This window comes from Dipteris shenzhenensis, chromosome 32, assembly GCF_047967505.1.
Source record: "Dipteris shenzhenensis isolate YYH24624 ecotype China chromosome 32, Dip_SZ_1.0, whole genome shotgun sequence".
NCBI lineage: Eukaryota > Viridiplantae > Streptophyta > Polypodiopsida > Gleicheniales > Dipteridaceae > Dipteris > Dipteris shenzhenensis.
In genome coordinates this window covers 22,408,737-22,420,861 of record NC_141627.1, presented here as the reverse complement: position 1 = coordinate 22,420,861, position 12,125 = coordinate 22,408,737, and the positions used below count along the sequence as shown (strand labels likewise).

Below are 12,125 nucleotides of genomic sequence, written 5' to 3'. Positions count from 1 at the left end.
AGAGAGATGTATAGCCAAATAGACAGAAGCTCCAAAATGAACTACATGACATAAAAGTTAACATGTACCATGTAAATAGCCAAAAATCTAAGGGGCAGATCTATTCTATTTGATGCTCAATCTCCAAGTTCTGCCACATGCCCTTTGTAGGCTCTTCTTGGCTGCTGGGAAACCTGTTGGATTGCATGCATGCTTGCTATCCGAAAGCGGGGCAGTTTAAAAACTGAAATGGAGGTTGCTTACTGTAGCCCCCTTCCTACTCTGCACTGCAACCAATGGTGAGGTACTATTCTTGGACTGATCCTAGACCTTCTTGCTGCTCCTGTCTGCACCCACAGTATGAGGTACTGTAGACCCTGATCCGGGCCTCGCTGCTGCTCCAATGTGTATCTAATACGTCACCGACAGTAGAGCCACAGAGTGGACTGACCCAATCCATGACACTCGACTGGTAGCAGCTTTTCATGCTCCAGAACAGCTGTATAGTAGGGCTGCCCACTTCCAGGAGTACCCAAGATAAGGGATGACTATAATCCTACAACATGGATGTTGGAGGTGACCTCAAATTCTATAGAGACCCAGCTGCAGATAGATTTTGCACAGCAGTATACCAAAAGTCTGATCTCTTCGTGTATGAACTATTTTGAATCCTTTCCAGAGCACTATCTACAAGTGAACCAATAAAAGAACTACTCTGGAACTTCTACTGTTGCTCGTCTATATGGTGTACAAAAAGAAACACCATTGATTACTTACACATAAAACACTTTGGCTCTATGGAAAATAATTAAAGAATTGACACACAGGTAGTCACATGGGCTAGAATGGGCCATTTACAGGCACACAAAAACAAAGATAGAGACAAACAATTGCTCTTTGGACACCTCAATAGTTGAGATAGAGGAGAGACAAGGACACAAATAGAGACAAACACACAAATAGAGACAAAGACAGTAGCGGTGTCTCCGTCCCCTCCAAATCCAAAGTTTATGTGAGTTACTTCGATTTCTCCCTCACCAATAGTGGCAGTCACAACTCACTTGAACTTGAGGCCTCCTTTGGGATGATGGCACATTCTGCTCTTTGGACAATACCTGTATAGCTGAGATAGAGGAGAAATGAAGACAAAGACAGAGACCTGCTCTTTGGACACCTCAATAGTTGAGATAAACCATAGGGACTTGCTTCATTGCCAAGCCCTACTTGCAAGTGAAGATTAAACTAGCCACACAAATCACACAATGCTTCAGATTCTAGTCCAGGCATAGATGCAAAGATCTAGAGAGACGTATAGCCAAATAGATAGAAGCTCCAAAATGAACTACATGAAGTAAAAGTTAACATGTACCATGTCAACAACCAAAAATCTAAGGGGCAGATCTATTCTATTTGATGCTCAATCTCCAAGTTCTGCCACTTGCCCTTTGTAGGCTCTTCTTGGCTACTAGGAAACCTGTTGGATTGCATGCTTGCTACCCCATAGTGGGGCAGTTTAAAAACTGAAATGGAGGTTGCTTGCTGTAGCCCCCTTCCTGCTCTGCACTGCAACCAATGGTGAGGTACTATTCTTGGATTGATCCTAGAACTTCCTGCTGCTCCTGTCTACACCCACAGTATGAGGTACTGTAGACCCTGATCCCGAGCCTCGCTGCTGCTCCAGTGTGTATCCAATACGTCACTGATAGTAGAGCCACAGAGTGGATTGACCCAATCCATGACACCCGACTAGTAGCAGCTTTTCATGCTCCAGAATAGCTGTATAGCAGGGCTGCCCACTTCTAGGAGTACCCAAGATAAGGGATGACTATAATCCTACAACATGGATGTTGGAGGGAGGTTGGAGGTGACCTCAAATTCTATAGAGACCCAGCTGTAGATAGATTTTGCACAGCAGTATACCAAAAGTTTGATCTCTTCGTGTATGAACTATTTTGAATCCTTTCCACAGCACTATCTATAAGTGAAGCCAATAAAAGAACTACTCTGGAACTTCTACTGTTGCTCGTCTATATGGTGTACGAAAAGAAACACCATTGATTACTTACACATAAAACACTTTGGCTCTATGGAAAATAGTTAAAGGGTTGACACACGGGCAGTCACATGGGCTAGAATGGGCTGTTTACAAGCACACAAAAACAAAGATAAAGACAAACAACTGCTCTTTGGACACCTCAATAGTTGAGATAGAGGAGAGACAAAGACACAAATAGAGACAAAGATAGTAACGGTGTCTGTGTCCCCTCCAAATCCAAAGTTTATGTGAGTAACTTCGATTTCTCCCTCACCAATAGTGACAGTTGCAACTCACTTGAACTTGAGGCCTCCTTTGGGATGATGGCCACATTCTGCTCTTTGGACAATACCTGTATAGCTGAGATAGAGGAGAAATGAAGATAGAGACAGAGACCTGCTCTTTGGACACCTCAATAGTTGAGATAAACCATAGGGACTTGCTTCATTGCCAAGCCCTACTTGCAGGTGAAGATTAAACTAGCCACACAAATCACACAATGCTTTAGATTCTAGTCCACATGTTCACAAAAAGTATATTGGCATAGATGCAAAGATCTAGAGAGATGTATAGCCAAATAGACAGAAGTAAAAGTTAACGTGTACCATGTGAATAGCCAAAAATCTAAGGGGCTGATCTATTCTATCTGATGCTCAATCTCCAAGTTCTGCCACATGCCCTTTGTAGGCTCTTCTTGGCTGCTGGGAAACTTGTTGGATTGCATGCTTGCTCCCCCATAGCGGGGCAGTTTAAAAACTGAAATGGAGGTTGCTTGCTGTAGCCCCCTTGCTGCTCTGCACTGCAACCAATGGTGAGGTACTATTCTTGGATTGATCCTAGACCTTCCTGCTGCTCCCATCTGCACCCACAGTATGAGGTACTATAGACCCTGATCCGGGCCTTGCTGCTGCTCCAATGTGTATCCAATACTGAGGCACATGAATACCTTTGTAAATTCCCTAATGTGCCCTCTTATATCGGGCTGTTTGCCCTCTGAACTCACCGACAGCAGAGCCACTAAGTGGACTGACCCAATCCATGACACCCGACCAGTAGCAGCTTTTCATGCTCCAGAACAGTTGTATAGCAGGGCTGCCCACTTCCAAGAGTACCCAAGATAAGGGATGACTATAATCCTGTAACATGGATGTTGGAGGTGACCTCAAATTCTATAGAGACCGAGCTGCAGATAGATTTTGCACAGCAGTATACCAAAAGTCTGATCTCTTCGTGTATGAACTATTTCAAATCCTTTCCAGAGCACTAGCAGCATCTACCCATAAATTCAATGCAAAAAGCGATGCACATAGTGTCTCTTTAAGCCATTCATTTATGAGGCTGCTAGGTGTGAGATCACAGAGTCATCAAGTTGGGTTTCAGATCAAAGAGTCATCTGCAACTCGAAGCATCTTCCTTGTTTAATGGTGCATGACTCTAATTATTTAGTTTTCCTTTCAGTCTCGAGCATTTTCTAAACGATAGAATCTTAGAAATGACAGCTGAAAGGGCAATGCACTGCTTAAAAGAGTTTCCATGTAAACATAGAAGCTTTTAACAAAAGCTTTTATGTGAATCCACATGTTAGCTTACATGTTTAATAAGTGCACTCTCCGGTAGTTTAAGTACTAAGTCCACATCGTAACTTGCGTGCTTTAGATCAGTATGGATAGTTTAAAGTCTTAAGTTGAAAGACTTGAAATGATGTAACAAGCACACAAAGGATGGGTACAAACTTTGCAAGATCCCCTGAAAATCTACTGTTTGAGAAAGAGGATGAGTTCAGAAGTCGTGACCAACATTTTGTCCTTTTTCAGAAGGTGGTAGACCACATTGCATCTGCAGTTCCTTGAACCTTTCTACATTGAAGTGCCGTTTTTTCATAAGCTTCCTTTGCTTAGAAGAAACAAGTGTACGCATCAAATCCTGAAAAGATGGATTTCTAGAGGTAAGAATGAAATACAAAAAACCAGCTATGAGGCCAACAGATGACAAAGAACGCAATGGCTTCCATCAAATCCCATGATAACTCCCAGAAAGTGAGGCAGAAGAAAAGTAAGGTCTATAATATGATGACCACCAGAGCTGTCCAGAACATTTTGCGCGCTTTCCTTAGTGCGATTCTGTCAATCTCTTCTTTCTCCTTCTGCACACTGCTCACAGTCCTCACCTAATTGCAAGGTCATCCTCACAGTTTCTAGCAATCATACAGTTTCAATGTGAAAACAAATGGAAGATGAATACACAGGGCTACCAAGACTTACCAGGCAAAGACGATTGAGAGAACAGCACCAAGCGCAATAGCAGGCGATGGCGATAGAGAAAACAGCACTAGGAGTAGCCACTGCTGCTATGGTGATGATGAAACAGGAACAATAGCAAGCTTTGATGATCGCAATGACATGAAATTTCAAAAGAAGGAAACCTAGTAAGAAGGTGATTTGACTAAACAGAGCAAGAAGGCAGAGCAAGAAGGCAGTTGGACGAGACGATGGGAAGCAACGTTTGATTTGGAGGAAGTTTTTTGAATCCATAAAAAATGAAAATGAAAATTTAAACCTGAACCTGACTCGTGGCTTCACCAGAGGACAGATTTCCTTTTTATGTCACAATACTACCTGCCTAAAGAAATTCAACATAAACAACAATTGTATTGATTGATAGATGAACTTCGATACATCTACATAGTATTGACGGTTATCAGCGGGTGAATTTATTGTTTATACAGGACCTTAAATGGTCGTAGGTACAACACTAACTGGCGGAGCACTGTTAATCACTTTCTCGTCGTTCGCACCACAATCCTGCACGAATAGAATCTGAGCAGACTCATTCACCATTTGAATAGGGTACGTCGGCCCAAATTCGCGGTAAGCCAGCATCATCTTCAAGTTATCATTCTGGAAGCATATCGTCTTGCTAGGCTCTTGGTGCACCCACTGTGGGAAGAAGATGACGGTATGGATCTCTCTCCCATCAAGATCCACAATCTTGCACACGCAAGTGCCTGTGGGCTCGGTCCAGGAGACTTTGTAGCGACGCTCACCCTTGCCTAGCTGCCGAATGTGCACCTCTTGATCCTTCACCCAGCGTCCTCCCACCATACCCGACAGAATCCGATAATCCAACGTGCTTTCGTTCTTGTAGTACACTTCGTATTTCCATCCGTTGCTGTATTCGTAGACACACAGCTTGCCAACGATGCCCGACAAGTCGTTTGGCCACATTGTCTCTGTCAAGAAACAACACTTTTGGTTAGCTATGGCTAGAGAAGGTACAAACCATATGTAAATTACTAGTGGCGACTGCTGTAACCTGTGCTTCGTGCTTGCGCTTGTGCTTGTGCTACGTTTCTAATCACTTAACTAAGGAATTAAAGTTTCATTACTTGCAACTGCAGACGGATCAGAAGGTGGAAGGGCAAGTTATGGTCAAAGATAGCTTAAATAGTTCTAAGTTACGCTGCACAACGCTTAAAGAAGATCAGGAGCGGACCTTCTGGCAGCTTTTGACTAGTCTTGTCTACATATTCAGTCCAGCTTGACTGAGCCATGGTTGTCAAAACGTGAAGTAGAAAATCAGTGTGAGAAGGCTTCAACAAAGACAGAAAGTATGATGCTTGATGATTTTTGTACAATGACTCTCTCTTTATAGCGGAAAGAAAATCAAAGCAAAAAACACGTCATGCTTTTAGCAAGGCTATAATAACACCGAGCCGGATGTGAATTAATATTCCTGAGATTATCAAAGGAAAAAACCCTAATATTAATCAATGTCCTTAAACTCAAGTGTTGTGTCAAAATTCTATTTTAAAAATAGCTAGATTTCCCCAACTCTCTTATAATCTTCACGAGTAGCATGACCCATCTACGATGGGTTAGAGACTCGCTCCGCCGGGTCTCAAGATCATATCATAATATGTCTTTATTTAAAAAAAATCAAAATTTAGGTTTCAAGACCCCCTCAACCATAGGCACCACTTGGCTTGTCTCTATGCGACTTGCTCAACAATTCTACTAGATGAGCAACCAACCATGTGATGTTGATCGAGGACAGGTAGTTTTCCAAAAAATTATTGCCCCTCGCCCCCTCACACAAAGAGAGAGAGAGAGAGAGAGAGAGAGAGAGAGAGAGTATTAATGTCCATGGGAGACCAACTCGTCTATGGGACAACAAAATACCCATCTAGTACATCTGCATAGGTAGAGCACATGGCATCTCCCGGGGGTGGGGACAGAGAGAGAGAGAGAGAGAGAGAGAGAGAGAGAGAGAGAGAGAGAGAGAGAGGGATGTGTTATGCTTGGGGTTAAGGGGTGAGATTGTTTTTCCTCATTGAGGGGATGACTAAAATCAAACAACCAACTTTTGAGAAAGCCACAATGAGGCAAAAAACAACAAAGGGAAAGTCAATTTTTTTGTAACAAAGAGGGCAAGAAGAGAGAGAGAGAGAGGGGGGAGGGGTGATTTTTTATTCTCAAGGATAAGGGGTGAAATCTACCCGCACCATGAGTACATCAGGGTTTATTGAGTGTGTCATGGTAAGGTCACGGTTGGAGACAAACGTTATTGGTAAAACTTGTATCCTTATCTCCTAAAATAGCAACACATTCCTAACTGCCTCAATCATCTTACATATTATACTTCCATACATGTTTTTAATCAGATCATGCATTCTCTCTCCTTTATAATGCTTGATTTATCCTAGACTAATAGTGTGGGATTATCCCTAGGAAAGGGTAGTCCTAAGATCAAATCTTTGTAGCCTAGATTATTGTCATCTTTGTTGTGTGGGAAATTGGATCCCCCTCAAGTGGGTATTCAATCAAGCAGCTACATAAGGGCCTACTTCTTAGCAAAGAAATGGCTTAATTACTTTACAATGCATCATGCCTTGGGAATTTTATACTTCCTTAGGACACATTGGATTGACATTGGGCTCCACTTAATTGAACCGGTTGTTTTTTTTTCCCATAGGGGCTAACTGCACATTTCAACACTAAGACTTGATTTAAAAGAAAGCAATAATTTCTTTGGCCTCACTGTATTTATAGCTAGTTTTATTTTTATCATACATTCAGACAATAGAAGGATGATTTATCCTAGTCTAATAGAGCGGGATTATCACCTAGGAAAGGGTAGTTCTAAGCTCAAATCTTTGTAGCCTAAATTATTGTCATGGCTGCCTTGTTGTGTTGAAAATTGGATCCCCCTCAGGTGGGTATTCAGTCAAGCAACTAATAAGGACCTACTTCTTAGCAAAGAAATGGCTTAATTACTTTATAATGCATGCCTTCTAAATTTTATACTTCCTTAGGGCACATTGGATTGAGATTGGGTTCCACTAAATTGAACCGTAGTTAGTTTTTCCCATAGTTGCTGAATGCACATTTCAACAACCTAAGCCCTAATCTAAAAGAACCCAATAATTTCTTTGGGCTCATCTATCTATAGTTGGTATTGTATTTTTATCATACATTTAGACATACATTTAGACAATAGAACTATCACATGCAACAAAAGATGGTAACACACTCAATCTTGTTTACATGACCCCATAAGTGTTGTATAGACTATCAACTTTGAATTTTAGATAGATGAGCTTTCCATATTTGTATGCCATTTTTGTTTCAATTAATCAGCATTTTTTATGACATGGATTTTTTATTTACCACCTAGGCCAAAAGGAGAAGGTAACACAATCAATAGAAGGAGCTTCTTAGGAATCAAGATAGTAAGCTTACTAACTATCCAGATGAGCAATTAGTGCAAATTGGTGAGGTGGAGGATAGCAAAGATGAGGTTTGGTTAGAGAAGAATCTAAACACAAAGCATATAGCTCAAAAACGTGCAAGAAGGTCTTGATATGAATGCAAGATTCATTTAGGCCTCATAATCGGATATAGCATGATCCGTTAAGGTGTCGACAAAGAGGGGCAACCTTGTTCAACAACATGTCAAGCTAAGAAGACTCATGCAATCCAACATCTTTAAGCGCTACTGTATACAAGTTCAGATGGGCAAGAATTGCCTAAAACTTTCCTGACTTCATCTACTACAAATCATTGTCCACAATGAAGTTTTTACTCATCTCTAATTTCAATGCATTCAAGTTTTCAACAATATTACTTTCTCCAACTTTACAATCAAGAAATTTGTGTACCATAGCTCACAATCAACTTGGATAGCTTCAAGGATATATTCATTTCTAATTTCACATCTTGTAAGGGGAAATTTTTGCTCATCTATAGATTTTCCAATGCTAATTGATGGCACACATGTTTTTGTGAAGGTTCCTAAGTCAAGATTACCCTTCCTATCCTTGTGGCTTTTAGGCTAGCAAGCCTCTCAAGTTGGATGCTACTGTCTATTGTTCTCGGATTGTTCTCCCCTTCTTATCCTAACCGTGCCTTTCTCTCTAATATAATTTTCTCCTCAATTTGCTACCCTAAGGAGGCAATGAAGTGAATGAACCATATAGGATCCACCTTTGCAAGGAAGTCTTGATGCATGGACTCATGAATGGGTCATTTAACTTCAATTACAACCTTCGACGATGCCAAAATTTTGTGAGGGGATAACTTCAGTGGTATGATGGTAGCAGGTTGCATCTGTCTTAGACTCACAGGATGTGCCACACCTCATTTTACAATCTCGTACTAATTCCGTACTATCTTGGTGGCTTGCATTATTATTATTATTCATCTCCTCATTTACTAATAATGCTTTATCTGCTTCTTAAAGCTTACATAGATGTGACTCTATTCTGGAGTGATATATATGGTGGAGAGGGCACACGCCTTTCATCCCATTCATAGATTCTTGCATGTGTGACCCAACACCTAATGCACATTGCAAATTATATGGACTCTTGTAAGCTTCCATGCCCATATGATAGGCCGTCATTGACAATTGCACAAGGCTTCATCTATATTTTATATATATATATATATATATATATATATATATATTAAAATAGAATAAATATCTTATATATAATCTCTCTCGATATATATATATATATATATATAATATTATTATTTATATATATATTCATAAATAAATAAATATACCCCTCTCTCTCTCCCCTCCCTCTCTCTTACTCTCTCTCTCTCCCCTCTAGTGTGTCTCACTCTTCCCTATACTCTCCTCGTGCTAGTCTCTCTCCTCACTCTACTCTCTCTCTCTCTCTCTCTCTCTATGCATTTACTCTTTCTATCCGCATTTACACCGTGTTTGCACTCTGCAGCTCTGCATTTACTCTCGCAATCAGGCTCTGTTGTCACAGCGACATGTGGCACGATGCACGTATGATGCTTTTCACAATACAAGTTGGATGAATTCAAGTGTTCAAATGAATTTAGAATATTGGAGACGAGTGTTTTTCAACACAATTAGCTAAAATGTATCCAAATATGGATGAATATTACTATGTCGTATAACTAACAATGCACTTTATTTCTCATAGTGGATGATCCTTATATTCATTCTATTTTGTCTAGAATACTAACTACATATTGTATATTCCTAGCAGATATTCATTTTATTTATTCTTACATGTTTCAAATATGTAACATTTCCTTACAATTTCACAAGACAAACATGAAATTGTTGTACAAAAAAATTTGACGAGACCATGGAAAGCATGCATGAAATGTCCCACAAAGTATTTTGAATTATATTTTCTCTCTCAATATGTTTGTTAGCTTCCTTCTTCTCTGTTTTGCTTTAGCGATGGAAGCCACCAACAAAATTGACCTATCTATGCAATCTATGGAGACCTAAAGCTCAACCTTTGTTAGAGGTCTTTCATTTTTCCCTTCAACTTTCCTTCGCCTCTTTCATCTTGCTTTGATTCTTTGAGCTTCCTTCGCTTCCTAATCATTTAGAGGAAATTTGGTAATGACTTGGACGACAATAGCTTCGACACTAATAAGTCTGATTCGAGCGGTTTGTTTTGATACTGTAAAACTCGATTTTTCTTTCGTCTTCCTGCGCTGTTTTCCGTACAAAGACATTGCTACGAAGCCCCTTTAACGTTTCTTTCTCTGCTTTCCTGCTTCCAGCGACGATGTCTTGACCATGTGATTAGGATTGAGTCAAACATTAGCACGCTATTATTTTAGGGGATGATGCTGCCCGAGCTTTCTCTTCGGACTGTGTAGCATAACGCGATATAAAAGCAAATTTTTGTGACACATTCTATGTCCCGCGTCCAATGATTTTTCGTGTGTGCAGTTTGAAGGGTTAGCGTATCAAACATGATGTCGACAGAGATTGGGGACAACAAAACATTGGGAGCATCCTCATCGAATTGCTGCATTGTCTGATGTGTGTGAAACCCGAAATACATCAATATCCCAGGAAGACGTGTCGCGCACTAGTCACAACACAACGTCTTGTTGTTCCTCAGAGATTGAAGCTAGACAGAAGCATTCAAGCATTCCAATTTATACCTGTGTATCGACGTCTTGCTGATAGGCGTCCGTGGATTTGCGCACTAGTCATAGCACAACGTCTTGCTGACTTCCAATTTCCTGTTGTAATTCAAGTAAACGTGCTTGAAGTGGGATCGCAAAACATTTGTGAATTTGCGTCTGTAGCCTGGCGTACTCAAAACACAGTCTAGACCATTTTTGTACGCAGCAAAGATAATCTGTCAACGAAATTCTGTCCAGCATTAATACAACTTTCACAGCTGATTCGGAGGTCATGATTGAAGGACTAGGAATGAGGTCCATAAGGATTGTGTTAATTTCGTTAAGTCAAATGTTCTGCGTTTTCAAAAGTGACAGTACTAGTTGCCTTGCTGCTTCTAGTATATTGCCTTGCTGCTTCTAGTATATTGCTTTTCGTCATTTGCAAGGCATTTGGATTACGATTATTGGTTGTTTGTTGGAGCTGTTTAAGACATGTCATTAGTGGTTCCCAAAGTTTCTCGGATAAAGGATGTAGGCCGACCCAATTTTCGAATCATTGCAAACAAGTTTTTCTTTAACTTGTAATCCAATGATGTACGGAGGCATGTGAAGTCGCGGAAACCAATGTCATGCGCACCCAAGTTGAAGAAAGAACTTGCTGAACGAGTATTTCTACTGTTTTGAAGGACATGTTCTCTAAGCAGTATGCAAATTGTCAGTCCTTGATCATAAGTTCCCATTGTGCTATTTCTTGATAGCGGGTTCATGCAGGCACATTCTAGTTCCTTGCCTGTCCATAGAATAGTGTTGGAAATGCGAGTTCTTCACAGAATGTCTTTGAAAACACTAAGTGGAGAGATTCCTTCTGAAGGTACAATCACGATAGTTTTGTCCTCGAAGTCAACAACTTGTTGTGCAGTGTATCTACCATGCACCAGTGTATCTATGTGAACTTAATCTTCAAGATCAATGTCATCATTGCTATTTGATGCTTCTTCATGTTGTTCCATGTATTCTTACAAGTTAAGTATGTGGTCAAACCATAGTGGATTTAAGGCTATAAAGGGAGCGAGCTGGTGAACACGAGGTGGGAAGAGTGTGACCAACTGGCTATAGAAGAAGAAGGTAGTGGTTGCCGTGACAGCATCTGCTACACCTATATCGTTGGAGAAGAGATGCATTTTATCTTACATGAGCAAGTTCGTTCGTAATTGAAGGTTGATAGGAAATATTTCTGGTTGGCCATTAATAAGTCGAAAAACTGCGGGCATGGACATCAATTCTGAATAGTTCTAAATGGCTCTTTAGCACAGGTGTTTGAGAGAAGATTTGAAAGCACCAGTTGATTATGATGATGGTCTTGGTAAATTTTGTGTGATCACTTGACTATTGCAAGGCCAGAACGGAGATGGCTTAAGGTCCAAGGTCCCATTCCAGTTCCAAGGCATCCAATCGGTCTTTGGCAAGCAAGGTTCTATCTGATCCTATAGGGGGTTCTATCTATGAGTTCATGGTTGCTTGGAGGTTGCGATCTCTATACATTTCATTGTTGTATTTTCTAAAGTTATTGGTGGCTATCAGTATTTGGTATTTCTCAGTGTGTTCCTGTTCATGGTGCATTGAGTTCATCTTGGGATTGTGTTTCCTATCGGTGTGTTTGCAAACATGATTGTTCATCAAGCTATAAAGGCATTTCA

At 40.6% G+C, this 12,125-nt stretch overlaps 1 pseudogene across 1 annotated transcript; it reads right to left on the bottom strand.

The window, feature by feature from the left end:
* Positions 1–4,743: 4,743 nt before the first annotated feature.
* LOC147880468 (uncharacterized) lies at positions 4,744–5,564 on the bottom strand (annotated as a pseudogene). The gene is made up of 2 exons (XR_015540556.1): positions 5,507–5,564; positions 4,744–5,243 (listed from the first exon to the last, which is right to left on the bottom strand). The product of XR_015540556.1 is annotated as an uncharacterized LOC147880468 (transcript).
* Positions 5,565–12,125: the final 6,561 nt, after the last annotated feature.